The sequence below is a fragment of the Anser anser genome (genome assembly GCF_964211835.1).
Source record: "Anser anser genome assembly, chromosome: 1".
In the NCBI taxonomy this organism is placed as follows: Eukaryota; Metazoa; Chordata; class Aves; order Anseriformes; family Anatidae; genus Anser; species Anser anser.
Genome location: NC_139720.1, coordinates 182,836,134 through 182,862,318, shown reverse-complemented (window position 1 = coordinate 182,862,318; position 26,185 = coordinate 182,836,134). Strand labels below are relative to the sequence as shown.

The 26,185-nt window shown below is 43.8% G+C and overlaps 1 long non-coding RNA gene across 3 annotated transcripts; it reads left to right on the top strand.

The window, feature by feature from the left end:
- The first annotated feature begins 127 nt into the window (after nt 1-127).
- On the top strand, nt 128-26,124 carry LOC310880343. 3 transcript variants are annotated; one of them, XR_014571639.1, is made up of 3 exons: nt 128-4,908; nt 5,015-5,757; nt 6,183-26,124. It is a non-coding gene; the product is annotated as an uncharacterized lncRNA (long non-coding RNA). The 3 variants fall into 3 exon arrangements; XR_014571640.1 differs by having other exon boundaries at nt 128-5,369; nt 5,628-5,757; XR_014571641.1 differs by having other exon boundaries at nt 128-5,757; nt 6,183-8,771; nt 20,029-26,124.
- The last annotated feature ends 61 nt before the right edge of the window (nt 26,125-26,185 follow it).

The window sequence follows — 26,185 nt, the reverse complement described above, 5'->3', positions numbered from 1 at the left end:
TTCCCCGGGGGTGACACCACTGGTTGGGCTCTGCTGGCAGCGCCAGGATTTCTAGGGTTCTCTTTTGAATTGCATCTTTATTTTTAAAGGGGTAGCGATAAGGCAGAGAAGCTCAAAACCACCCTTGTTGCATCTCTCAGGAGTGGCGAGCGCGCCATGCCTGCCTGGAAAAGCACAGGGAAAAAGCACAAGAGTGAACATCTCAGTGCCACTCGGATGCAGTGGGTGTAAGATGTCAAGTGAAAATCACACACAGCCCCACGCAGGGTGGTGTTCAGGAGAACTGTGCAAGGCACACAGTCATGTTGTGAATATTGCTATCATCCGAGAAGGATTTTATTTTAGTGACTCACCTGGGTAGAGCTTGATTCCTGGCAAGAGCTCGGCAGAGTAATGTTTCTGTCACTCTCAGTAAGATACCTGGCAAGCGAAATGCAACCCTTGTGCACAGCGGGCACTTCACTGCTGACTTCAGCAAAATCTGGCCTTTCTAGGACATGAGATGGCACCATGACTGAATTGTCCTTATGCTGTATGCCTGGTCATCTGCCTCCTTTCAAATTTTTCACTTAAAATGGCTGATAGAAAATCTAGCTTAACCTGGCTCATTCTATCACCCTAAAGTATTTTCACCCAAAGGTCTACGGATAATTTAAGGAACATGTTTGCACTCAGGACTGCAAATTGCCTCAGGTTTTCCAAGAATTCAATCTAACTACGTTAAAATTCAACAGAGATTAACCGAATCCTTTGCAGATATTTCACAGAAGTGTAAAAAGTCATGGTTGCACAAAACGGACACAATACAGAGCTTTCCTTAGGCTCTTTCCAAAAATATTTGATGTGATCCTGGGGTTTTACTCAGCTTTAGTAGTAACTTTCTTAAAAAGTGTTTGAGCATCCTACATGGAAATCACAAAGTATTGTAATGAGGCTATCATAAACTACAGTAGGCCAGGTCACAACTATGGATTTTCTTTGGTAAATTGGACTTTATTGCCCCACTCCCACATTCAGAAGTGCATCGGTAACACCTCTTCTCCCAATTTCATTGGGAATTCTTGCAGGCGTTATGTGTATTCAGGACAATATTTAGCATGCAATGGCCGCAGTTCTGAGTTTTGCTTTGCTTTGTTCTTCATGACATCTTCAGATATTCCTCACAAGATGATGGGTATGCAAAAGACAGTTGAGGGCAAAGGCATGACATTTTATTATCTTTGTCAAAGTATATCTAATACCCCAGGCAGCATGCGCTCTTGTCTTTTGGGATCAAATACTCTCTGTCTGCTTCTTGAATCATGCTTACAGATGGCGGCTTACCACAGGTAGATAAGGGCACCCTTATGGTGTTGCCACTTCTGACCTTTTGATTAGTAAGAATTTAGGATATTTGGGGATCTTTCTATTAGAGAACAGAGTAAGAATAAAGCAACAGGAAAACCTGTCTGCTTACTTTCAGGCTATGTTTTGCTCCTACGTGCTTGCTTTCAGGCTGTGGTTTCACATGCAGCTGAGTTGATTGGATGGCTCCGTTCCTCTGAAATGAAATCTTACCTCATCTTCCTCCTCTTGCCCTTCATGTTCCCCCACACAATACCCTTTACGCCCACCTCCTTCCACCAGTAATCTGCCAGTGCCTGTGCTGCACGTATGTATGACCCATGCATGAGCCAATTCAACTCTCCAATCCAGCAGAAAACTATCCGAGTTTTTCTGGATTATTTTTCTGCTGAGTTGGTGAGTTATGTCAGTTCACAGAGATATATGGATTAGCATCAGAGTAAACAGTGGGACTGCGAGGCCAAAAACAGCAAGGGAGAGGGATTTGGGGATGGGCGCCTCACCACTTTTGCAAAGGTAAAAAAAGCATTAGTGACAAAAGGATGAGAAATTAGAGATTTTATCTGAGATAAAAGTGTTATGTCAGCCTATTGCATCTCTCAAAACCACAGCCTCATTTTTTTTCTCAGGCAAGTATGTGCATCTCAATTTATATGCAGACGACTTTCTCGTTCTCTCACATTGCTGCCCCTTCTCTCTCACAGAGAAGGCTCTAGTTCTTCAGTCCCCTGCCCCATCATTTATCAGATCTCAGGAACCCCCTGTGGGGCAGATGACCTACACTGTTTAGATCTGTGTGTTTGTGTCCTTGGGCAAAGGTTTTCCATTGTTTCAGCTGTCACTACAAAGGGGGCATTTAACTGATTTCTTGTTTACTCCCAGTGGAAAATGGCTATTACCTTCATCAGGACTGGGACTTGCTTTCTCTTTCAGATACCTCTCTTAAAAAGCCATGATGCTTCAAGCCTTGCTTCTGCTTGCCCATCTACAATTCAAAATCAGCCTACGTGCCATCTCTCATACTAAGATCGTAAGTTTCTAATGCCTGTACTAGACAATATGTGGATCAAAACACGTAAAACTGTGGGCCTTTTAAATAACTATATTGTCTTCCAACAAAGGACACTGTTTTGAGATGAGGAAAATGTAGTTTTTTATAAGGTTTCTTTTAAAAATCTTTTAAGTGTAACAATGTGGAAGGTTCCATATGGTGTCATGGTGTTTTTTTAATTGTTTCTTCTACTCCTTGTTTCTTATTAACTGCATGACATTTTGACATGGTTATGTCTTACTTCTCTTTTCCCTCAACTGCTCTTCCCAGTTTTATGTCTCTCTCTGTCTATCTACCTCTGTCTAACTATATATATATAATTCTTATTTTGGGAGAGTGCGGGAAAGGCAGACAACCGAAAGTTGTTTCTATGATAGACATGTCTTCAGCTTGCTTTCTTAGTCAGAAGTTGAAATCCATCTACACTTTTTCAAGGCTTTTTGCACCATGACTCTACCTGTCTGACCCATCCTTCCTTCCACCTTCTATTCTTTTCACAGCCCCCTCAGCTCCTCCTGAGAGTCTCGTCTGCCAGCTTCTTATGTCCCCCCAAAACTTTTCTGTCACACCATCCCTTTTGCGAGATCCCTGAATTCATTCATAAGGACTTGTACTAGGAATAGACTTTAGCTTAAATACATAAGTCTACTACGAAGGTAAGAACTTGTATATTTCACTGACAAAACCCTCTACCGAAAAAGCCACTTTTATCAGCAATATATGTACATATTGCTGTTACTTTATGCGTTGATCTGGCCATTTTTTTTCCAAGTTCTTTGTTTTGGTTAGATGGGAGCATATAGCCACGGCAGCATTTTTTTAGCTTTGTCCTTCGTTAAATCTGCTACCACCTGCAAATCTACCTTTCCTATAACAACGCAAAATGATAACATAAAACCAGCGTAAATGCCTGATGGCTAAAGCAGAAGTGAAAAGGTGGTACTTATTTTTATAAATAGGATGGGATAGGAAAGAAAACATATCCAAATGAATATGTCTGTTTATCAGCCTCTATATTCTTTTTTAATATCCCAGTGCCCCCTGACATCAGCAAGTGAAATGGCATATAAATCATTGCCATTCTTTAGATCGCAGATGGTTGGGATTGCAGACTGTTGGTGTTCTCAAATATTTTGGGGGCCCAATCTCTACAGCAGACTCCCCAGTTTTTCTTAGTCTCCAGGCAGTATTGTAATCTACATCTTAAAAATAACACGATTTTCACAATCTGTCCAAAATGCAGCCACAACTACGATGCATGAAATAAGCTTGACAAATCTATTGCAACTTGTCTTGTGCCTTCCGGCACCTCAGTCATCCCTGCTGTGAATAAAGCCAATTAGAGTGCGTAAGTGGCACCGCAGCACTGAATTATGCCCTAATCCAGCAAGCTGCTTTGCATGGCCAGCTTCTGCACCCACGTGGAACCCTAGGGCCCACCAAGACACGGCGGCTTGCCTGACTGGGTCTGTAGTTTGTCTGGAGGAAAATTTCCATATGCAATATGCAGAAATTTACCTGCACGTATAGTACCCAGTTGCATGCACTTAATTTCAGAGAATCGTTTGCAACATAAACCAGATCCCCCCTCACTTGAAGTCAATGGAAGGACTCATGCTTTTCTCTTAAAGCTGGTCCCGTCCTCAGGTTCAATACAAATGCTTTGACTTCAGTTTTATCTGGGTGTCATCTATTACGTGCTAGACTGCACAAAGGCAACCTTTATATTAATTTATCTACATTTTATTTGCTCATTAAGCATCGATGATTTGGCCAGTACTAAAGAAGACTCGAATTAAAGACTATTGCTGCCCCAGGGATTTTATAATTTAAATCAGGTACAGAAAAAAAATCTTAGGAAGCTAAGGACACGGAATAACTTGAAGGCTCACTCTGTTTTCCCTTAAGCTCTTCTCTTTCTCTCCTTTCTCTTCACAGAGATAAAACTTGATGCAAGCCCTTGTCCTCTAGTATCCTAGCAGCTGCAATCCCCTCCTTCCCATCCCCACAAATGCCATTATGTACACTAAACATATGCTGCAAATATATTTTGATTTTTAGGATTTATTGAGCTGATATTATCTCTCCTTTTTGTTTTGTCCATTAGTACTCAAGAGTGCCTAGACGGTCAGGTGCAGATATTTAATTTACCACAGGACACCTGCATCGGGAGGTTAAAGATGAATTCAGCTCGCTCCATTACAGTATATCCTAACATAAAGTGTCATAGTCTCCAATTTCTGTTTGGGCCTCAGGACTTTTTTGTACCTGTCGTTTGTCTCCCTTTCTGCTGCATCAAGCACAGACTTCCTCACTTGGCCTTCCAGGCTGGCGCCTGGCCCTGTCCATATTAGTTGTTAGATCTCATGGCCAGTCCTACAGATTATTGCTGGTGCAAACTTTGTTTGGTCCTGCATCACGCACGCATGGAAGGAGCTGTCCTGTCCATCAGAATCTGTGATGTTGTTGAATACACGTGTCCACAGCCCAACAAGGAATCACATCTGGGGCAGGTGGGTCTCCACAGAGTTGTAAAGTTTCCTTTCTCTCATGCTTTCCAGCCAGATCGCCAGAATCTTGCACATTTGCACTTAATTCTCTACCTTCTCTCTTCCTCAGAGTGAACAGTGTCTGTGCAGGGAAGACAAAGCCAGGCCAGACGCACTGCGCCTACTTGATGGACCCACACTCTGTGAGACCCCACTATTACAGGTTCTCTCCAGTCCTGTGTCTCAGGATACAGCCTCTCACACACCGATGTGCAGGTAAACTAGGCTGAGAGATCTGCTGATGTGAAATGATAGCTCACTCACCTCACTAGTCCAATTCTCATATACCAAATTTGTCAACTTTTCCAACTTTTCCACTAGCCAAGTTCTCTCTCTCTCTCTCTTTTTTTTTTTCTCTTCTGAAGGTTTTGTTGCTTCTGTCGATTTTCAGAGTTTTTCTATGCTTACCAGCATTTGGCAAAAAGGTAAGGAACTGACATTTCCAGCCTGATGCTGTAAGATTAATTCTACCTAGCAACTGTTGGTTTTTAGGATAAACTTCTGCAAAGCTGCATGAGTTACACAATAGAAAGCATGAAACACTCTATCCTGTTTAAACAGGTTTCAATGGGGTTGGCATGCAACCCTGCTCACAGAACAGCAAGCTTTACATCTTGTACTGTAGGGTTAACGTCCCTGCTAGCCGCTCTGCCACACCTAAGGCAAACTTTCTTCCTAAACAGCAGGAGTGAGAGGCTGCACCCCAACATGCCTGTTTGAAGCATCACCCGGTATCTTCAGGTGAAGTTTCAGGTTGCACGGAATTTTGGACAACTGCATGTGTCTGCCAGAGCAGCACCCCCGTTGCATACGGTGCGTCAGTCATTGTGTGGTCTCATAGGTAAACTGGATCTCAGAGAAAATTGCTTTATTATTTATTTATTTATTTATTTTGCCTCCATTACTGCCCTTGCTTAGTGGAGGAGCTTGCACTGGGTCAGCTCTGAGCCGTTCAGCCACACGATCCCTAGACTTGCCTCCAGGGAAGCAGCCAGAGCTGGCTGGTGGGGGAGGAAGGGGAAGGAGCAGTGAAAGGGCTCCTTGTAGGCAGCAGCCCACAGCCACTTTGCTTCAGATGTAACACGAAACCTCACTCGCAATGCCACAGCCACTGACATTGTCAGCCTTGGTAATGAAGATGGTTGGGAGGGGGTGGGGGGGTGGGGGTGTTAAAATGGCCCAAATGCTGAGATCTGCGTTCATCAGTTCTTTTTCTCCTTTATTTTCCTGACACGCAGGGCAGCCTGGAAAGACAGAGAAGGAGCAGCAACATAAATTTAGAGGGGCTGTGAAACCATACTGGTAACAGAGGGTGGGATCCATTACTTGTACCATAGCAGTAGTCAGAGGTATCCCTACTTGTGCATTTGAGATAAAATACGTTTTTAAGATGCTTGGACATTTAATGTCCTTTCTACTCAATTTACAGACTCAGAGAATAGCCCCCCCTGTTTTGCGTTTTCTTTAAAACATCCATAAATTCAGTAAGATCACCTGGCTTAATAAAAACAAGGAAAGATTTTCACAGGAATGCTGCGTCATGAGGGAGGTTTCTTTTGTGATATGGTAATTCTAGTAAAGCAGAGCAGTAGGTGAGGGTTCCTTGCCTCTGACTTCTTGGCATCATACAGCACAAATTTTCTGGTGTTGCTTACAATCTGAACAAAAAAAAAAGACAAAAAATGAGAAGTTGAAACCATGGGTTATAATGACAGCAAAATTTGGAGTTGGCTGCAGCATACTGCTTGTTAAATATTGTTGTCCGTGGGCCAAAGAGAGTTAGGTATCTGGCAATAATTTATACCTGTTTTAAAACTTCCTTCAAGAAAATTTACTAAATGACTGCCTTCTTAAATCCTAAATGGATTTGTGGAAAAATGTTTACTCCCCAGAAAGCCTCATTTTTTGGCTTATTATAGAGACAAAAATCAATAACATGTAATCTCTCAACAAGGTTTTTCTGTTCAGGATTATTTAAAGCTATAGAGCTAACAAACAGCTTCCTTTATATTTCTGAGGTTGGTTAGTGGGGTAATGCTATGATCATGAGGATGAAACCCTGAAGAAGCTGAAAGTAACTTAAGAAATATTTCCTAGTTTCTCAGGAAATCCCTGTGGTCGGTTGTTACGAAATTCTCTGCATCCAACATAATGCAGCATTGGCTGGACCAGCACAGGGTAAAACAACCTGCGGCGTGGTGACTACCTATTCGCTATTTGTTCGGGATGGTGCAGACACTGCAACGGGGAAATAAATTATACAAGAAAAATAAACGTAATGGTAATTTCTAAGGAAATGCCAAGATTTAGAGAGAAAACAGTAGTCTCAGTGTAGGAAAGATTCTCAGCTCTCTCCTCTGGGAAAGTTTAGACAAAAAAATAATAATAATCTGTCTTCCTGCCTGTGACTTCATTCTCTAGTTACTGAAGTAAAAAGCAATATTCCCATTGACTGAAGTTGTGCAATTATGTGTCTCGACTGCCTTCGAGATAAATCATCAATCTTCACTCTGCTAAAATAGGAACTTACAATCCCCCTTCAAGATTATTAACATTTATATACCAAAAAATACCTGGCCATTTCTGGAAGCAACAGGGAAGACTACAAAGGTTTTGGACAAAATGTATCATGCAAATGATTTGACAAGAAGCCATCATCAGTCAAAGGCATGGGTCAATGATTTTACATATGTACCTCGCCAGCAGCTAGTTTTCCTTCAGTCTTAATAATTCATAGCACAAAAGAAATTAGATTCCTAAATAATACTGCCCCTTCTAAATGGAAACAATTTAAAAAATAGGTTAAAACATTAAACTTTATGAAAAATAGATTCCTAGATATAGATTTTACATGGAAACGTAATATTTAACTGGCAAAGCTGAGGCCTCTTGTATATTGGTGAATGTCTATACCGGCATGCAGCTTGTCACAGAAGCAAGATCCTAATATGAAAATAGCGGATCATTTCCGTTGCCTTTTCTCTAGTAAGACTGTCATTTGCTTTCAATAAAAGATTGTCTGAGTGAAGACAATAGAAGCAGGTCCCGTATGTGAGAAGCAAGAACAAACACAAGTAAATAGGAACCAGGAATGAAGGAGAAGGAGCCAAAAATAAATAAACCAGAGGAAAAAGAGCAAGAGAAATAGGCAGTTTAATGAGACTGGGAGTGTGGAGATTAAGTCAATTTTCATGCTAGTTTTAAAGCCAAATTATAAAGAAAGCAACAACTCTTATATAAAAAAAATATGGGTAGACATGTTTTGGCACAGCGTGCTTTCCTCAGTACACATGGGGGCTATCACCTTGTTTTGTTTTGTTTTAGAAGGCCTAAAGAGATGCTCTTAAGTGTGAAAACATGTTTGAATAAATCACATTATAATTTTTGCTAAACTGTGTTTTCTCCTCTGTTTTGTGTTACGAGCTGAGTTTGTGAGCCCTACACTCAGCCTCAGGATACCTCTGGTTCCTCTAAAGCAGTAACTTCTGAATACAGTTTCTGGAGTTGCAGGGAATATTTGTGGCATGAGTGGGCAGAACTTTGTTGATTTTGGTAAACATTTAATAATGCAGAAGGATGTAGAAAAGGGTACAGAGCCTCTTCCATTTGTTTATCAGACCTACAGTCTGAGGTACTTTTGAAAATGTATACTGAATCAAAAATCCATTACGGATACATATTAACACCTTCCAAGATAACAGTGCTCATTCATCCTCTCCACTAGCCCTTTTCAATAGAGCTGAACACGTCCACACTGCATAATTCCTCTCCTAGACAGAAAGAAAACATAACAATGGTGGGGGAATGGGTGCGAACTCAGCCCTGAGGTAAGGAGGGGAGGAGATGGGGGGAGCCTGAACCAAAAAGAAAAATAGAGCATAAAGTCCTTAGCACAGAATGAAAGAGCATGAAGTCCTTACCATAGGGAAAATAGGGTAAACTGAGCCATTAACAGGAAAAATGAGAGGAAGGCAAAATCCTTGCAGGAGGTGGAAGGGTAGATGGCAAGGGAGAATGGTTTGTACAGAGAGCTTTTGGCGTGAGAAAAGAATTGAGATCGTGGCAGAAAAATTGGGGTACGCTGGTGTGTGTGTGTCTGTGGGTGATGGGAGGTGGAGAGTCATGGTTCCTTTTAAGGAGGGAGCAGGTAAAGAGGATGCCGAGCCACCAGGAAGGTAGTAAAATAATGACTGTAATGTCTGAAGTTTGAAACGTGGGGCTGGGGGACATGGGGAACCCTGAAACTGAAATGGAAGCTGTCACATTGAGAGATTTTTTGCGTGCAGTATGAAAGGTGGCTTTAAAAATAACAAATCTTACAGATTCGTAGGGTGAAGTTGAAGACAAAAAGGGCTTCCAGTTAAGCTGGGTATTTGCAGGAGCCAGCTCCTCTGAGATCCCTTTGCTTTGTCATCAATTCTGCCCCACTGCCTCCAGGTGACGAGGGACCACTGGAGCCCCCTGTGATAATTAAAGGGCTTTTCAGTCACTGAGTGGGAACAGTTTTCAGGCAGACCCTTGTGGACCATGGTTAACCCTAGCCACTTCCACAGCCACCACAAACATGAACTTGCCTCCTGGCTGCCCATTTCCTCCAGGGAGTGATGTGTCACTTTGGGAACGCACGCCCTGAAACAACCCCATTTTTTCCCTTTCTGGCCGAGATCAAAGCTGGCTGGGGAGAGGGAAATGGACCTTTACAGAAGTGCAGTGTTTTGCCTGTCTTGTGACGAGGCATGCACACAGCTCTGAGCCTGTGCAGCGTCAGTCAACAAAGCAGGATGTGTCAGTAAATTCCCTCCAACTGCTTTTATTGTATCCTTTCCTATCCAAATTCTTGCTTGGTACTAATTAGCTTGATGCTGACTGGCTCTGTGGTAAATGAAGCATTTTGCATTTCCAACTTGGGACATGGCAGAAAATACACAGGTTTTCTACTTAGAAAAACATTAACCTTGCAAAGGAAGGAAGGACATTCCGAGCAGTCCTTTCACAATGTCTTTGGGCAGAGAACTCCACCCATTTTTGTCCCTTAGCATTTCTCCCCTGAAAGCTGGAAGCCAGCCTTGATCCATGGAAACCCCTTTTAGCCCCTAACTATTAAATCTGGATGGACTCTTCCCTCTTAGTTCTCTTGGAATGCCACACTGGCAATCACAAGTTTATTGCCCATTTAGTATGAATAAAGGCAAAAACTAGTTATCGTGGACGTGCTCATGAACCAAAGTTGATGCGTTAAGCACAAAAAAAAAAATATATAAAAAAACCACTCCACATAGCACATACAGAGTGTACAAACTTTTTGACTGTCCCCGATGGATCACCTTGAAGCAATTTCCTCATGTAAATTAGCTTCCCTTGAAATATCCTGCAGAAAACAGCAGCCTGCTGCAGGGAAACTGAGATACATAGCACAGATGAAGAGTAGTTATTGAAAATAAAACTGAAAGAAACTGACCTGTTGGTGAATACTGGGGACAGGAAAGATGTGGTTGTTGAAAGGGGTTACAGATGAACTGACTGTAGGAAGGAAATTTGTTGGTCTCTTTTTCTCAGTAGTGAAAGCTGGTTTATAAAAAGCAGAGTTTAAACTGCTCAGAGTATTATTTTACAATTGCGATATGAATATGTAATATCATAGTATCCAGAATGGTTCTGTAGTAGCAAACTGACAGAAATGAGGGAAAGAATGATCCTGGGATAAGAAAAAAGCTGTGAATCAAAAAAATGTACCCTCGCCATGTTTGCCAGAAAGTCCCATTTGCTGGACCCTAAAGCTAAGGGATTTTTTTTGCCTTACATATCCATTAACTTTAGTAATAGGCAATACGTGCATTACTATGGGTTTCATGGTGTGTTCCTCCTCTGTTCTTCCCCTTCTCCATCCTCCCCACCACTGTGGTCCTTTGCTTGTCCAGATGGAGACCTGTTGGTGCATGGCGTAGGTCCTTCTCTTCCCATACACCTGAATTTCCTTGCAGGGGAAACTAGAATGCTGGGAGGAGAAATACTGTACATGGGAACCTTATCCCAGTAAGCTACAATGTGGCTGGGCTACATTTTGGGAACTCAAAACTCTCCTGTCCCCCAATATCAGAAACACCCAGAGGGTACAAGTTACCCGATAACAGCTTTCGATAATTAGGGATTAAACTGTGTTTCTTACTGCCCTCCTCTGTAAAACAGGAATACTACTTTACAGCAAAGCAAGGGATTCTGACAACATCAGCTCTTTTTATGATCAAGCGAGTGCACTGAGAGAATAGTTATTTATCTAGAAGCATTTGATTTGTGAGCTGCTTCAAAATCATCAACAAAAGGCTGTGTTCATATAGATATTCTGGACACCTAAATGTTAAATGGATGCTATTACAATTAAAAGGGCAAAGGAAGCCTATGGAAAATTGATAGGTGAATGTCAGGTTGAGACTTCTGTTAACTAAAACATGTAATTTATTAAAACAAAACAAAACAGTGAACTGAATCAAGACCATCTGTCCACGGTAATCATAACTATATATTCATAGCATTGCATCTTTTGAGTAATAACTATCGATAAACAAACACTTTGAAGGAAAGATAACGCCGTCAAATAACAAATAACGTCAAATAACGTTTTTGTGTGAGCAGAATGAGGACCCTAGTTCTCAGTCAGGAGTGGGCCTCCAGATACTTTGGTGATATAAAAAATAGCAATAAGGAAAGGGAATTAAAAGGAATTGAGGATTAAACAGCAGGTTTTGACATGTTTAAAACTGTTGACTAATATACATCTATGACTAAGAAAAAGAATATATTCACATCTCAATTACTCAAGTTTTGCCCTTTTTAAGCAGTGTTTTATTATCTTTACTCTTCTGCCACAGGCTTTTATTAAAAGCAGAGCAAACAATGATCAAAATGTGCACTGGAATGTTTTCCTTTATGGAAAAAAAAGAAAGAAAAGCATCTTTCTCAAATGACAGTGTTTGAATTTTTATGTAAAATGCATTCTGAGCTAATCCTCTCTTACACAGGCTTGTTCTTGCACTGAGATGACAGGCTTTTAAATCTGCCAAAGCTGAGTTCAGGCCTTTCTTTCCATATCTGCAGTGCTTCTGCAATAGTTGCCGACGTCATTGCTACTTGGGGGAGCATAAGAAGGCTACCTTGGTTTATGGGTGAGCTGTGGGAACAGGAGATGCTGACAGCTGGGCCTTAAAAGCGAAGGAGGAACTGATGCTAAAACCATCTTTAAATGAACAAAACGGATAAGCAAGAATTGCAGATAATTAGTCAGACTTTAAAGGAGTTTCTTTATGTACTGTAAACCTCACAAGTTCACATGAGCTGTATCCATGTTAGCAACTGCAAGATACTGAGGCTATGTCTATACCAGCAAATTAAATATGCTCATGATCCCACTGAGGCCCACTGTGATGGAACAACCCATACCCATTCTGTTGCACTCTTCTCTCGCAAAACAGGACAGTTGCTTCCCAACTTCTTGTTGCAATTGGTCCCTGACTGATTACCACACAGCATCCAGGAACTGTGTGGGAAAAGGCTGCATGCCTAGGTCAAGCATCACAAGAGGATCCCATGTCAGTGATATTTCTTCCAGTTTAATAGTCTGGATTCTCAAATTCCGGTTCCAAAGGACATTCACTGCTTACTTCAGCAGTATAGGTAGCATGGTACATTTGTCTACTAACATGAATAAATGTGTTGAAGCCAACAGAATAACTCATAATAATGAAATTACAATGGTATTACATTCTATTATATATGTAAAACGACAGCGTGATTAATTATTACAACATCCGTCTCTGCATTCTCATATGTATTTGCTCTGTGAAGCCACAGACCTCTGAACACTTGAGAAGATCTGGTGAATATTTATATGCGTAGAGTTGCTTGCATACTTAAGGGATTGACATACTGCTGCCAAGACAGAGACAGTAAAAGCCACCAGCAGCGCACATAAAAACATGTACTTTATTTCTTCTGGCAACTGAAATTTATATTATATTTCTGTTAGCACTTGTCCTGATTCAGAAAGTCAGTACTACATTCAGTTTTGGGAAGGTGAGGCCCTCACCACAAGATAGGAGATTGTTTTGTTGAAAGTAGCTAGAAGACCACCCGAAGTTCAAAACTAGCACAGTTTTACTGTGTTTTTCCCCAAGAAAGCCTTTTAATTCACCCACTGGAATAGTATCTTTTATAGTTTTAGTGATGGACATACAACTCATCCATCAAATACCTGCTAACACCTAACCAATGTGTGGTTAAGTAAGAGACATAGAAGACTACAGGAAATAAAATGTTCCCTGTTCAAATCCAAATGATAAGTTTCTCTTCATGAATATGCTCTTACAATTAATCCCTCTGTCCATAGGTAGGAGCTCTCTGTTCCTGGTCACGTAGGATCAGGTTCTGGATCACAGAACTGTAGAAAAGGAAGCAAAGCAAGAGAGCAGGCAAGAGCGGGAGACAAAATTAGTATTTAATTTTTACTCTCAAAAGTAAATAACCATTTCCATATGGCACACAGCAAATGAAAGCTGTTTCCCAACTCATTTTCATCTCATGGTGAGATCCTCTGGTGGTGCCAACTCTGACTGAAGCTTCTTAGGAGGTTAGGGCATATAGTATTGCTTTCCTGTGTAGACTCTTTCATGACTAACATGGCTTGGGCTGATGCTATAAAACTCCTTCTGTGTAAGGCTGTAGCCTTTCCTTGTGCTATATGCAACCATCTGTTTTCATGAAGTACATAGGGACCTAGTAGCTTTGAAGCCACTAGCCCTAAGAGAAACTGGGATGAAAATGGCCAGGAGTTATTTGCAAAGCAAAGCCAGACAGACACAAGAGCACACATACACCCAGAGCATGACTGCATCACTGTAATTACCATCAAAGCTAAAAATAAATAAACACAAAAGTATGATTTCACTGCACAACGTCCTCCTTATTTGTGAAAGTTCAGCTGGGCTAGAAACCGAGTTAACCACATTTTAATGATAAGCACATCTGAAGACTCCTGCTGCAGGCCTCAGGCAGGCGCGTTCTCGGAAAGCAGGCTGCGCACCAGGCACTGAATGCAGCCACAACAAGTCGCCTTTCAGCCTGCGTGCACCACCCTTTGCACAGCTAGGTCCTGAAACGGGGTGCAGAGTCCATGCACGCTGTGGCATAGCTGTAGAAGAGCAAAAAATATGGACCCACCACCCCTAATGAAACCACAGAAGCTCTGTTGTGCCACCAGTGACTTAGACCTGCTTCCTTCACCCTCACCAAGAGACCCGGGACGCCTCCTCTTCAGAAATCTCTCTTTACGTTACTGAAACACATGCACTTCCCAACTTCTGGCACAAAGTGCACGCATCCTCTTTGCAGACCTCGACAGCCAAGAAACACATAAGTCGAGTGACTTTGTGAGGAATAATCTGGAGTCTGGAGCTCCTGTGGCTTCGCTATGTGCTCAACAGTAGCTCCACAACAGATGCTGTTGGTAGGAACCCAGCGAATATACTGCACAGAGGAGTTTTCACTGAGGGAAATGGACTTCAGCGTGAAGTGAGTTGGCACGCTTACGTTGTGCATGTGTGGGAGAGGAGGAAAGATTCCCCCGCCTCCACCACAGCTTCTACAGGACCACAGAGGGTCTCAAGGGCCCTGAGGGGATCCTGTCGTGGGTCTCAAGGGCTCTGAGGGGGTCCTGTTGTGGGTCTCAAGGGCTCTGAGGGGGTCCTGTCGTGGGTCTCAAGGGCTCTGAGGGGATCCTGTTGTGGGTCTCAAGGGCTCTGAGGGGGTCCTGTTGTGGCTCTTAAGGGCCCTGAGGGGATCTTGCTGTGGGTCTCAAGGGCCCTGACGGGATCCTCTTGTGGGTCTCAAGGGCTCTGAGGGGATCCTGTCGCCTGGACGTCCCAGGTTCAGGGGCAGGGAGGGTTGTTTTTCTGTCTAAGGAATGTGGATGGCTTTGTAGATTGCAGTCACTCAGAGTGTGCTGCTCCTCAGGGGCAAAAGAGCTCTCCTTTCTTCCTGACTATCGGCCAAGTGAAATCACTTTTGTTTGGGGAACAGGGAAGGGCCGGACCCGTGACCTGTGAAACTGATCTGTGAATCTCTGGGCTTATAAATGCCAGCAGAGACAGGCTGGGCCTGTTGGGAGAGCCACTTGTAAAAACTGCGACCTGACAGCGAGCAAAATGTCAGCTCCTCTTAACAAAGGAATTGCTAGGAATCGCTGCTGAAAGAGAGGAAGTTCTCAAGCAGGCATTCTGTCATTTAAGTGACATTCTTTCCTCCTGAACGCAGGCTTCTGCACAGCATTTCCTCCTATTGTTGCCTAGCATCTGGATTACTGCAGCTCCCTCCAGGGGGCTGGTGTTACAGATTCTCCAAAAGCTTCGAGCACGTAATTAGATTGCTCCCTTAGCAAGCTGAATTTCCCAGAGGGGAAGCACGTTGCGCTGCTGGCCCATAACATGCCCGAGCTGCCAGCAAGAGCCGAGAACAAAGCTGGTTCTTCAAACTATGAAGACCTTGCAAATCCCTTTGGCCCATAGTCTGTAGCAGAAAAGTTTGGCGGGGCTCTGCCGCAGCAGTTGCGTGCCTTCAATAATGTGCTTCGGATAGTGAAGTCCAAGAGGATTTGGGCTGCAGTTTGGCAGCAAGAGGAGCCAACCCAGCAGCTCAGCGTTGCCAATGGGCTCTGATCCTGCTCCCAGGCCAACCTCTTGCCCCTTTCACGGCGTCGGCCTGCTGTGGTGCTCATCCGACCAAGCCAAGGGATCGAGCAAGCCACCTGAGCTCCTAAGCGCAGAAAACCACTCACTTTTCCACAGGCTTTTCTTTTCTGATGGGGTTAGAAGACAAACTGGCCACTCGCTAACTAAATGCCGGATGGTACAAGGGAAGCATTAATGACAAGTGGCTGTGGGGGAGGAAATGCAGAGGGAAAAAAGATGAACAGCCCCCTGTCAGCAGCAGCAAGCTGTTAAATTGTGTTCAGCATCACATGAAACCCCACCCTTGGGCCTCGTTCATTGCCAAGTCTTTTTTCTTTTTTTCTATTTTTTTGGTATCACAAAACCCTACAGTGGATGATATCTAATCTATTTTGGGAATTGGTGCGCAGTTCAAACAGATTTATTTTACAGGAGGTATGGATGATGGCAACCCACTGGGCAAATAACAGCCCAAACTGTACCTTAGGGTACGATTCCAACACAGCATAAGCTGCTCTAAATTTGGGCTGCTGCTGCCTGATTCCCCTCCCTCCTCACACACATTTCTTCCTTTCTTGCACATTTTGGCCTCGTGTCTTGCATGACACTGGTGCCAGAACAACCAGAAGATGAACCAAGCTCAGGAAGCTGATCTAGCTAGAAATCTAACTTGTGCTTTGTTTCCTCAGGAATCTGTTTTCTGAATTGGGCCGCTGCACAAGTCCATCTCATGCACGGGAAGGGGCAAGAACATTTAGCTGATGGCATAAACAAAGGAGAGAAGATACTTTGCCTTTTTAACTACCTCCCCTGTGATTTTATTTTACTTTTACTATTCGTGTTAGACGTATTTTTAAGCTTAGGCACCAGAACAAAAAGGGAAGACTCACAACGGGACTTGGGCTGCGTATATTATCTGTAGGCAGGTACCCAAGGACTGTGATTCATGAGCTTGATTTAGGCATCTCTCTCCTCTTCCAGGAACAGGGAGACTTAGGCAGTGGTGCATCCTTTTCCTAGCAACAAAACCTCTGAATAAGGGAGAGCAGCATCTGCTGAAACCAGCCAGCATGAAATGAGAAGGCAAAGATGAGAGCCGAGATTCTTCCTCTTCCCAGAATTAGACTTTATGGGAGACTGGACCATATTTTGATGCCTTCTTCCATTCATTCACTTCTAGATTTAGGTAACTAGCTCTTGCCCTGGGGAACAAACGTGTGTCTTGCTGAAACGTGGCCTCCAAGGAGAAAGTGTTTTTTTAATCTATTATATAAATAGGTGGTGTCTTGTTATCCACACAAAAAATAAAATTTAAAAAATTGGGGGTTCTATCTGGGTCCTCCCCAGAGGGATACTGTTCAAACCTGAAGCTCCCTTCTTCCCGAAGGAGAGCTCCTTACGCAGCAGCAAAGAGGCCATGCAGCACAAGCCTTCCCTCCTGCAGCAGGGCCCACTGGGCAAAAAAGCGTGGAAGAATCAGCCAGGCAACTAGACCCTGAGCAACAACAGGAGCCTCAACTTTGTATCTTAATTATAGAGGTGCTCCCCTGCGAGATGGAGGTCTCAGGCGCCAGGCCTTGATTCCAGCATAGATTACATTTTTTATTCAGGGACTCCTTAAAGGAAAACACATAAGCAAATCCTGGGGCAAGGCTATAGGGAAGGTATTAATTCTCCTTACTCACTAATTCCTTTGATTTTTCAAAAACACGAGACATTTGTACAGTTGCTAATAACACTCTGTAAATGCCCAACAGCTCCAAGCAGGATCTAGAATGAACACTTTGTTATCCTAGGAAAAATAGATGTGTATTTTCACTGTAGTCATAACAAAGGAGGCTTCAAGCGTTCCTCCACATGCCAGTTGGGCTGTTATTCTTATCATAGATATTCATCTCCCTGCAGCCTGTAACATCTTTCTGTGTTCATATGTGATGCATTCTGACAGCTTCTTTACAGTTAAAATTTGGTATTTCAAGAAATCCGCTCACAGTCTGGCTTTGAATATAGCACGTGAAGTTCCTTGAGCTTCCACATCACTTTCCATTTTATTTTCAGCAAACTCTGGTTAGCATATTCCTCTAAAAGTGTGAAACTTCAAATTGGAAAGGACTTGTTTGAATTCTCCTTCTGTCAATAGAAGTTTGTCATCTTTCCAAAAGATAGAAGCAATAGGGTTTGATAGAGGGCCAGATTCCCTTGCCACATACCGTTACTTTTGGAAAATCGGTGCATGTCAGGTGTTTGGAAGCGAGCACGTGTTGTTGTTATTCCATCAGGGCACAGGATTGCCAGAGGTCAGTCTGAAACTGGGGGCATTGCATGGCTCCTGCAACAAACACACCTCTGATATTCAGATGTTGAAACAAACCACAGCATTTTGTTTTGATAAAAACAAGCCTTGAGGTAACCAGGCACGTGGGATTAACAGCAAATACTTGGATGAGGACTGCAACAAATAGACATAAAATCACATGAAAAAGCAAAACTAAAGTCTCTCTGCAAAAAATTTTAAGATAACGGCAGAATTTTCAATGCCCGAAGCCCACTTCTAACTGCTTATGTCAGAACATAATTTCTGTATCATGTCCTTGCATAAATAATCTTACAAACCTGAATCGAATCCTTCTCTTATTTACAATACTCTGTAGCGTTAGGTTACCATGTATAAAGACACTTTTCCCTCTTTCGAATTCCGCATTTCTTGACAAAAGCAAAGGCAAGTATGAATTCACAAGACAGGAGTTTGATGTGGATCCCCAGTGAGCAAGGGTCACCTTTGCAAGGCATCTGATAGCCTAAGAGAAGTAGAAATCCCACACTGTGGATGTGAGAGTGGGATGGGATAGCATTTTCACAGAGACAAAAGCAAGGTTGTTTATGAAATACCTATTTTTTGAGAAAAAAATAAATTTTTAAAACTGTTTTCCAAGATCAGTGGTGTGAGTTAACAGAAAAGAAGACTCTTAAGTCTCTAAAACAACAGAGTGCATGTGGCTGTATCTGCAGTGTAGAGCTAGAAGACTCTACAGTATGTTTCTCGTTTACCTTTTCTTTGCTTGAGGATCTGGAAGAATGTGTCATGCTTGTCTTTTCGCCTGAGTTTATTTCCCATGAAACCAGGGAGTGGAGAAGTGGGTGAGGCAAGAGGAGAAGTTGGTGCACACCCAAAAGACGTGTGTCTAGACTTGGGACCACGGTGGAAGCGCTCCTGGGTTCTGCAGTTTAGGACGTACCCCATGAGATTCCTTGACTTTGCTTACAGCTGCATGTAATAAAATGTTTTAGTCAGTGCTGGCAGGGAGTGTACGGTATATTGCTATCTACAGCACTGACATCACCTCTACACTGCTCGTGTAGGGCGTTTGAGCTGCTGGGGGAATGTGGAAGGCTCCCCTCCTGTGACAGCGGAGTGGCCATGTCAGATGCAACCTGGTTAGTCCCTGCAGCTGCCCACAGCCCTGTAAGCATCCTGCCGGCATCCGCACTGGGTGCAGTTCCAGCTCGTGGAAATGCTCGGGGAACAGCAGGACTATACTGTATTCGACAGGACAAAATGTCACTGCTTAGAGGGCAGGGTAGACAGAAGCACTTGGCAGTGAGCAGCGTCTCAAATAAACGTATTTGTGCGGCCCTGGTACAAACGTGTTCCTGAGCACTCCGTCCTGCAGGACTGGAATCTGCCAGATGCTGTGTGTTCAGGCTACAGGCTACCAAAGAGCTTAAATATCTAATTAATCATAAGCAATGAGTCCAAAGCCTGAAGCTAAACATAGGGACAGGTATGCTATTGAGCTGAGGGCAGAACGCTTGGCACTTCATCAGGTCAACCCCTGGCAAAATCGAGCCTTCGTTTCTTAAAGTATCATAATACTTCATTTGTCTTTGAGGCTCGAATTTGGAAGTAAAGGTGGCCATTGAACTTGGAAGTGAAGGTGGCCATTGAACTTGGAAGTGAAGGTGGCTATTATTCCACGGGGTATGACTCAGGCACTGAGCAACCGGCGCAAGATCAGAGACGAGGGAGAATCAGCAGCACAAGGGGTTCTGTGGGGGAAGAGGCAGACTACTGAGCAAGACGTCTGTCTGGGGTGAACTTCGTGGCAGGCTGCCTGCAAATGCATATAACTCACTGCTACACCGTCCTTTTCGCTGCCAAGTTCATTGCCAGATAATCTAAGGGTGATGAAATGTAGTTCGTGAAGCACCTGGGGACAGGAATTATGTGGGATCCCAGCCCAGCCACCTTCCCTCCTATTGTAATGGATGTATTTCTAGGGGGGGCAGCAGGGAAGGTGAGGGTTGAGGAAAGGAATTTTGTGAGGTTAAGAGAAACAATAACATGTGAATTATTCTCTTCTCATTCCAGGGCCTGGAAAAATGCAACAGATGGTGCCAGTTGCTCTTCATATCTTCTGTTCCACAGTGAATTTTGCATATATGCTTTATGTGCCCAAGTTCATGCCTGCAAAGTGGCTCTTAATGAAGCACTACCCAGTGCTGGCGTTGCCATATAACGTATGAAATTCTGACAAGCAGCTTGGATCTGAACAAGCTTCTGTGTCCTTACGAGGCGTAAGAGACAATTCCTGGCACAAGGAGCTTAGATTAAACAGGCAAAAGAAAAAAACTCCCCCCAAAACAAACAAACAAAAACACACACACACACAAAAAACAATAATACGGCTTCAAAATGTCCTGGATGTCAGTGCTACAGTTATTTTAATTATGCATAAACTCTTGGCAGATAATTTTAATTGACTTAGCGCAGGGTAGCATGATACAACTGCATGGCTTTTAATGACCTCACGTCAATCGTATGTTGCAGTTTGAGCTAAAAAGGAGCCATGACATGAGTAAACATGAAGTGTAGTTAGGATTTACCTACTGGGGAGAGGTTTGGTGTGAATTTGAGGTGCACTCTCTGAGTCTGCATTGAGAATGCTGCTGAATGGCTTAATTTGTTTTGTGAGCAGCTGAGGTGAATCTCTAAAGCCACTAACGAAGAACGACTTCAGTGTGCTGTCTGCATTTCTGGATGCTCAGCGCTATGGAAATAACTCCTCACGTGGCCCCACCGCTACTGAACAACACATCCACGGACATGATAAATCTGCCAGCATTTAAAAGAAGAGCGGGGTTGCTTTCTGAATGCTATGTTGTGGTCCAGATACATGCCATAGTCCTGAAGTAGAGATCCATGCGGCCGTCTTCACGCAGCACAGACTGCTACCGACTGTAACGGCCTTTCCCGGGGTTACGAGCTTCGCGCTCTCCCCTCGTCTCACGTGGCACCAGCACTGTCAGTAGTCAGTCAGATTTCAGGATCTCCCATGGGATCCTGCTTGGCTGCTCAGTCCAAGTCATCCCGTAATTGCTTTTGGAATAGTTTATCGTAGTGTTTTCTCAGCTGCCAATAAAAGCTTGCCTCACTTCTCCCAAGACTCATCTTTCACGAGGAATTTTACCTCTTCCCAGCTCCAACTGCTAGGAGGAAAACCACTTTTTTTTTCCCCCTTCATTTCTGCTCTTGTAGCTTTCTAAATAAATCTTAATTTTATCCTCAGCCAAGAACTCAGCGCTCACAGCTAATTTAAACCAGACACTGCTGTTTCTGGCTGGTGCTCTGCTCTTTCTGAACCTCCTGGGCTGGAGCTGGTGTCAGCTGCAGGTATTTAAAAGCCGTCTGGAAGTTGTGTTCCTGGGAACCAGGTGAAACTTTGAGCAGCACCTTGGAGATCAGAAGACAAACTCAGCCAGTTAAAGGACAGGTGACCTAGTCTAAATGGGCAGAGGTGACAGCTTTTATCTTTAGCAGGCAGTGGGGCACAATAAAGGGATGAGGGAGGTGTGGGAAGAATTCATCATAAGCAAATTCATCATAAGCAAATTACCACTCCTATCAGCCTCGTTGGAATTCACCACGTGGGAGAGTGGGGACTCTGCTGTCATCACTGCCCTTGGATTTTTTTTTTTTTCTAAGGGAAGTAAACAACTGTAAATTTCAGCCTGGCTTCTAGAGAAGCTTGTGTAAGTGTCCCAGTAGTGTTTGGTAAACATGTTAAGGCAGGAGCCACAAGGAAAATAACATTATTTTTTTTCCAAATAAACAAGTTTAACTTAATGAAAGCTCAACATTAATATGTGTTGGGGGGCTATCCCAGGAGTCTCATTATCCCTAATTAGATGCTTTATTTTATGAAGTAGCCAGTGTTAACTTTAGCGCGGTGAGGGAGAAGCTCTCATATTTAATTGCCCCCAAATTTCTTTTTTTTCCTGGGAACGCTTGGCAGGACTGTGAACATCTCTAGTGGCCAAGCTGTCAAGCAAGCTTTCCCTTTGCAAATGTCATTTTTTCCCCCCACGCTATCCAGGGCCAGTTTTGATTCTCTCTCCCGCTCAACACCTCCTCCTTCCTAGGCAGCACTGGCCCCAGGAAGCCCTCCGGCACACCGAAAGCCGCGACTGCTTTCTGCCTGGGTGCCTTCCTGTCTTGAGGGCTCCGTGCCGAGATTTCCACCAGCAGAAATCAGTGTAACTCGGGTTTAATATAGCACAAAGCAGAGCTAATTTTGTTCGGGAACAGTCTGGAATGGCGTACCAAACTCTGGTTTTGGCCATATGTACTAGTGTTTCACACTCCTTCCACAAAAAAAATAAGCTTTGGCTCATAACGCTATCTATTTATACCTCATCTTTAGCCTATTTTTGAATCACACTGGCTAAGCAAAAACACCTTTTTTGGTTTTTTTTTCTCTCTCTCTTATCTCATCAGTCTAAAATCGCTATCCAACCAAAGGGAGCAGGGAAGTAAAGACTTCTTTTTAAATAGCAGTAAGAAATGGATGTTTTATTAGAGGCATTTAAAAATATTAATGGTGTAAACAGCTTGACAAATAAGGGATGATTATTCTCTTTTCCACAGGCCAAAGTACAGCAGTGGCATCCTCCCAAACAGCGCTCAAGATGTTTAATTTCTATTTTAGTTTATATTTCACAGAAAGGATTTTATTTTTACATTATCTAGGGGAAGTGGATGTGAGTGTTTGTTCTGTCCTTGCTCTCGCTTGCCCTGCTGCCTTTTTATTTGTGCTGTTTTATTACACGTGGTCAGACACCTGAGAGCCTTCAGGAGTTACGTATCTCATGGAGGCACTATGTTCCATTATTATTTCAAGGTGTGGTACACCACACACCGACTGAACACTTGGTGTTTAGTGTCTGGAATACATAAACAAGACGACAGCCGGAGAGCACTGGAGCCTGGAAAACGCGCAGACTGAAACACACACCTGAGCTGGGCTCTGCACGTGAGGCTCTACACAGCTCAACTTCTAAGGTACAGGGATCCTCCAGTTCGTGAATAGTGAGGAGTTAAATCCCGGCAGTATCCTGGGACCAGAAGAATCAGAGGCATGAATTTCACTTAACTAGGAACAAGGGAAGCATCCCTCTTGCCCCGGCTACCCTGAAGCCAATTGCTTCAACGAGCTCTTCAGACAGACAAGTCCACGAGAACAGTGACGCTTTTCCATTGAACTCCTTTGCCACCCAATTCACTCTGCGCTCTCAGTCATGTAAGGAGGAGCGAGACAAAATGCACGGCTTGAGAGAGATGGGGAAGACTGCACTTTTCAGCACTGACCCACAGTCATACTGAAATACTTGAAACATAAAACTGCACTCTGAAGGCAGATGAGGCTGGGTGACCTACCATTTACATGGACAACGCCCTCTTCCTCCCACCCCTTCTGCTCCTGGCCGTGTGCCCATGAGCAGGTTTCACTCACTAACCCAGCAAGAAACAAACCCAACGATGACAACAACAAAATTAATTGTTTGGGGGGGCTTTTAATTGACTCAAAGGGGCTCATGGAAGCATACGACAAGCACCAAGGAGGATCCTAAGGGAAACTGAAAATCTGTGGCTGGGAGAGGAGCGAGCAGCATCTCTGCTTCTCGGGGCTGGCGAACCATTAGATCAGCTCAGCTCCTCATGGGTCTGTACCTACAGAAATCAGTTTGCTCTGCAGATAGTCATTAAAGGTCCATTCTGGAAGAGAGAAGTCTCAAGTTAAGTGGATAAAAAAAGCGCTATTTTTGCTTGTGCTAACAGCTTCTTAATAATATGTTCAATATACCGTTGAAAAGACAATCTGAAATCACAGAGCTCTGAAATGTCCAATAAACTCGCTGTGCATGGAAAGATACGTTCATGGCCACACAACATAAAATCTTCTCAGACTGCTGAAGAAAATTAGGGAACAATGCTTAGCTATTCAGGAAAGGCATAAGCTTTAAAGGAGCAGAACTGGCTCAAAACCAACACAATTATGAAAAAAAGTTTACTCAGGGGAAAGAAGGCCAAAAGCACTGAAGAACTGAGGAAACAGAGGAACCAACACTGGGGGAACAGAGGCTTTCTTGTTTTGTATGGCTGTTTCAGAAGCCTATTCAGCAAATCATCCACTTCAACCAGTGGGCCCACGGGGCAAATTTGGGGTTCAAGCCCATTTCACCCAGCCTTCCCCTTTGTCCTGAAGGACACAGCCTGAATGCCTTTCTGTGTCTCAGCACAGGGAGGCATTCCCTGATGCCTCTGGTCTCAGCCTGTCCTCCCACGTAGAGGCAGGAGCTCCAATTAAGTCTTTGCCTGGGAACCTGCACTTCACAGCCACTGCTGCATCCACAGGGCAAGGATAGGGGAAGGACTGGGCACCCGAAAACAGCCAGACGTCCGTGCTGCCTCGAGGAGGTCAGCGGTTTGGGAAGAGGCGGTCTGCTCCAGTGAAAGCCTGATGGCACAGTTGGGCAGGAGAAGTGCTGCTGTCAAAAGGGAGGGAGGCAACAGGTTCCTGGGCACCAGAACGGAGAGGGAAAATCAGCTTGCAGGAGCCACCTACATCAGATATTCACTCCTTGGCCTGTCAAGTTCTGGCATCCAATTAATGCTGCAGGCTTTAGCTCTAGTGAAAGTATTCTTACGGCCCTGAAATGTATTAGAACTCCTTCAGGTCTAAATCATTCAGATGCCAAAAGGAATGTGAGAAAGAAAATGATTTAGCGGAAGAATTGCTTTATTTTCTGGAGCTGCTATTTCCTTCTGTTTCTGCACCCGTACAGACGCTCTAACAAATCAGCGAAGTGGATGCACAACCAGACAACATCACTGATTATATCCTTCCATGAACAAAGTCATTGAAATACTGGGGAAAAAAAGCAAGCAAAAGTTATTTAAAGAGTGGAACTATTTGGCGAGATTTTATCTGCTATGTAGTTTAAAGAGAATTCCCAAACTATCTGCAATCAGGGCTCTGAGGGTTGTTGTATATTGTAAACGAATTTTAAATAACTCTTGTTGGCAGAGTTATCTGCTTCTCAGGGTTGCCAAATCTCATTACTTTATCACAAATCTCATAATGCTGAATCGTTATTCAAACCACAATTTAAAGAACCATTGATTAATGAGTTTCTTGCCTTTCATTTTTTTTTCTTTTTTTAATAAGTGTAAATTTCTCAGGGACATACTTATTACAGAAGGTAAAAAAGGATAATCAGAGTAAATACCAGAACAGCCAGAGATGTTATCATTCATCTAGTGCTTTTTCTAACCAAGAGAGAAGAGAATCTCTGTTTGCTGGCGGGTTTTGCAGCTGCCTGCTGGCAACAGAAGAATGTGGAGCCTGGGGACTCCGTGCTCTTCTGTGGAAGTGCTTACCCCTGCTATAAACCCTGGCCCTGGACTGGTTTTCACTCCCTCATCTGCCCTCCACCTTCTGTCTCCATGTCTTCCCATTACCAAAAGTTTCATGACTGTAAAAAATTCCACTGGCTTCACTTACGACCCCACCCAGAGCTAGCGGCCTGTTTACAGCACCAGCCCCAATGCAGCAACATCGAAAAAAACACACGCCAAACAGTATTTTTCAATTAAAGCTCAGCTGCCAGCAGGATCGAGGGTAGGATTTGCATGTTAGCTGCCCCACCACCCGATCACAGCACGTAGACTTGGGTAATGTAGGCAGAAGTGCCGTTAGCCTCCATGGAGAGGTTGTGTCTCCTCTTGGCACCTCTTAGGTCGTGCTTATGGGACAGAAAGCCTGGGTAAGAGGTGTTCTTGGCTCTGTCCTACATATAGCTTGGGGTTTTGTTACATGTTCAGTGTCAGCCACTTAATTTTAACTGTTCCCATCTGATAGAGCACCTAAGGGATTTTCAGACATCAAGACCCTCAGACACTGAGGTAAAAACGCCAAGCTGCAAGCCCTTTCTTCGCCGTTCGCTTTCTAAGCCTTTAGAGTACATCTGAACCTCATTTAGGAGGCTTTCCTGTGGAAACCCTGGGATCCAAAACGCCTTCAGCAGAGCCACAGGCGCTTGTACAACGCCCCAGCTCCAGCAGAGGGCGTCCCCACACAGACGCGACCCCCCTCCCCTCAGGGGAGCCGTTGCTCCCCTCAGCCGCTTCCCGCCTCCCCCCCCCCCGCTGGGGCGCATGCGCACTGCGCAGCTCCCCCCCGCCGCCG